The 3,815-nt window shown below is 39.7% G+C and overlaps 1 long non-coding RNA gene across 2 annotated transcripts in view; it reads left to right on the plus strand.

Annotated features, from left to right (window-relative positions):
* The window catches only part of LOC125135060 (uncharacterized), a 294,915-nt gene that overhangs the window by 212,076 nt on the left and 79,024 nt on the right, over positions 1–3,815 (plus strand). The gene's annotated exons all lie outside the window — the stretch shown is intronic.

Consider the following 3,815-nt stretch of genomic DNA (forward strand, 5'->3'; position numbering starts at 1 on the left):
GTTGGCATAAAGTCTGTTTCCCTTACTGCTCATGAGTTCCATTTTCAAGTCTAGCCAGGCGCCAAAAGGGAGAACGTGGCGTTCCCCTTGTGGCTCAGCGGGAACAAATCTGACTAGTGTCCTTGAGGATGCTGGTTTGATCCCTGACCTTGCTCAGAGGGTTAAGAATCTGGTGTTGCCATGAGCTGTGGTGTAGGTTGCAGACATAGCTCGGACTCCATGGTGCTGCAGCTGCGGCGTAGGCCAGCCTGGGAACTTCCACATGCCTTAGGTGTATCCCTTAAAAAAGAAGCAATTATATTTACTAGATAAATGATAAATGCTAAATAAATTATTCTTTAATCAAATCCATTCATGAGAACAGCTACAGAAATGTAGACTTTAATTCATAAAAACTGGAAGGTATGAGCCACAGTGTAATTCATATATTACTAGTTGGCTAATCTTGGTCATTGTCTTGGACTGGTGATGCCATAGGAAACTAAGCTGGTCCTGTAATTCCTTCCCAACAGGTTTCTTTTCTTTTATAGCCGATCGTTTCAGTATGAGTTAGGACGTTCCCACCATGCCTGTGTGGTAACATTGATTTGCATTAAACATTTCTCACAAAAAATTGAGTAGGTCTCCATGTTTCATGTTCAAGTTAATTTTTGTTAATCTGTAAAAACTAAGTTCCTGTTAAAAACTTGCCATGCTAGTCCAGTGATTTTGTTGCAAAACCACTAATTTTTGTTGTAAAATTGATAATTTTATTGCAACCAATTTTCATTTTAGATAATGGACAGGAGGTTTACGAAGTGAGTTCAAAAGTTTGTAACATTTTAGGAGTTCCCATGATGGCGCAGCAGAAACAAATCCGACTAGGAACCATGAGGTTTTGGGGTTTGATCCCTGGCCTCACTCAGTAGGTTAGGGATCCAGCGTTGCCATGAGCTGTGGTGTAGGTCGCAGACATGGCTTGGATCTGGCATTGCTGTTGCTCAGGCGTAGGCTGGCAGGTACAGCTCTGATTAGAACCCTAGTCTGGGAACCTCCACATGCCATGGGTGCAGCCCTAAAAAAAGGAGAAAAAGACAAAAAAAAAGTTTGTAACATTTTATTTTTGTCTTTTCTATGGCTGCTCCTGCAGCATATGGAGGTTCCCAGGCTAGGGGTCTAATCAGAGCTGTAGCCACAGCAACACGGGATCCGAGCCGCATCTGCGACATACACCACAGCTCACGACACCAGATCCTTAACCCACTGAGCAAGGCCAGGGATCGAACCCGCAACCTCATGGCTCCTAGTTGGACTCGTTAACCACTGTGCCACTACGGGAACTCCTGTAACATTTTAAACACAGTTCTTTCTCCCTCTTTTCATACAGTGCTATGTCAGGGTATTGGGTGGTTTCCTAAAGCAGGATAGCTTCCAGGGAGTAGGAAACCTACACATCTATACTTCAATGGTGTAATGTGTGCAGGATCTGATACCCAGTAACCATTGCCCTGACATGTTGCACAAACCCACAGAAAGGCTACATTGCCTTCCTGGGTCCTAGATGAGGGCCTGAATATGCTCTAGAAAATAGCATCCTTACCTACTTGGCCCTAAGCACCTATTATTCCTTTTAAGGTGGTGTCAGAGATTTCAGGAGCTGAGATAGTGACCGCGCCCATTTTCAAATGCTGACTGTTCAGCTGACAGCTTTGAAAGTGTTGTAGCCTTCAGAGTAGATGTTTTCATACTTGGTGGATAATTGTTGGGTGTGAGGAAAGCAGACCTTCTTTCTTTGTTTAGATAGTTCCATTACAAAGCATGGGCTTTAGGCATAGGGCTATTAGATTTAGCAAGTAAAAATATGGAATGCCCAGTTAAATTTGAATTTTATTTATTTATTTATTTTTGGCCACACTCACAGCCTGCAGAAGTTCCTGGGCCAGGGATCACACTGAGCCACATCAGTGACCTGAGTCATAGCAGTGACAATGACATATCCTTAACCCACCGAGCCACCAGGGAACTCCTACGTTTGAATCTTAGATAGACAATAATTTTTTTAGTATTGTTATGTTTAATAGTTCATTTTGTTTCCATTGTTTAGCTGAAGTTCAAATTTGACTTCACTAACTATTGGGGGGGAGCACTTTTTTAAGTAGCATTTTTCCGTAGTAAAAGGTCTTATCCCATTTCTTCATATGTTCTCTACTCTCATTGAATAAGGAAGTAGCCACTTATAAAGAAGCTAAAATAAGATTTATGTCATGAGATATCAGGGGAAATCGTACAAAAATAATATAATTTATATTAAAATAACAGAAAATTAGAGATTAAAATTTTTTCCTAAATGTTAAGATCATGTAAAATAAGTATTAAGCCATATTACTTTACATGATTTTTTAAAAATTTTACGGGAGTAGAGTTGACTTACAGTGTTGTTTTAGGTGTACAGCAAAGTGAATCAGTTATACGTATACATATATTCATTACTTTTCAAACTCTTTTCCAATATAAGTTCCTACACAGTATTGAGTGGATATCTCTGTGCTATACCGTAGGTCCTTGTTACTTACCTATTTTATATATAGTGATGTGTGTACATTAATCCCAACCTCCTAATTTATCCCTCCCACCTATGTTTCCCCTTTGGCAACCATAAGTTTTTTGGTCTGAAAATCTTTGAGTCTGTTTCCGTTTTGTGAATAAATTCTTTTGTATCATTTTTTATTAGATTCCCCATATTGGTAATCTCATATGATATTTGTCTTCCTCTGTCTGATATTACTTAGTTCATAATCTCTAGGACCATCCATGTTGCTGCGAATGGCATTATTTCATTCTTTTTATGGCTGAGTAATATTCCATTATATATATGTAGCACATCTTCTATACCATTCCTCTGTTGATAGACATTTAGGTTGCTCCCATGTCTTGGCTATTGTAAATAGTACTGCAATGAACATTGGGGTGTGGGTACCTTTTTGAATTATGGTTTTCTCCAGACATATGCCCAGGAGTGGGGTTGTTGGATCATATGGTAGTTGTAAACTTAGGTTTCTTTAAGGAACCCCCATGCTGTTTTCCACTGTGATTGTACCTATTTACATTCCCACCAACAGTGTAGGAGGGTTCCCTTTTCTCCACACCCTCTCCAGCATTAATTTTTTATAGACTTTTTGATGATGGCCATTCTTACTGGTATGAGGTGATACCTCATTGTAGTTTTGATTTTCATGTCTCTAATGTTAGGCCATATGACTTTACATGATTAAACAAAGTAGTTTAGCAAATGATGTTTAGTAAGTAGAAGCTAGTTAATAACTTCAGCATCAAATTCAGGGGTTTAAAATTTTCTTACAATGTCAAAGCCACATTGCCTGTTACACTTTGTCATCTTCTAAGTGTCTTTACATTAGTTATGACGGATTTTTGTGTTTTGATTTTTGTGACTTTTTGGAGTGTTCTGGAGGGAGAGTTTTTAGAAAATGATCATTCTGGTTAGAGCAGTTTCCCTTCTCAGTTAATGTAAAGCATTGCTTGCCTTTGCACATGATCTGTTGCTATCAGTCACTTTAGAAACGTTGTTAGCTTTTCAGACATGAGCTGCCATCACAAGATAAATCTTCTACGCATAACCTATGTTGTGTCTCTGTTTGCCCTAGACTTGGAGAATAATTCATGTGGGGCCTCTTCTAGATGGGTGAGGGTGACTTCCACACTGTATACACCACAGTCACCCTTTCTCACGGCCTGATTTATTCCTTCCTGACCATTTTGACTGCCCCCAGCTTCATGGCCCCCACCCTTTCCAGTTTTGTCAGATCCCCTACCTGAGC

This window comes from Phacochoerus africanus, chromosome 1 (genome assembly GCF_016906955.1).
Source record: "Phacochoerus africanus isolate WHEZ1 chromosome 1, ROS_Pafr_v1, whole genome shotgun sequence".
NCBI classification, from domain to species: Eukaryota; Metazoa; Chordata; class Mammalia; order Artiodactyla; family Suidae; genus Phacochoerus; species Phacochoerus africanus.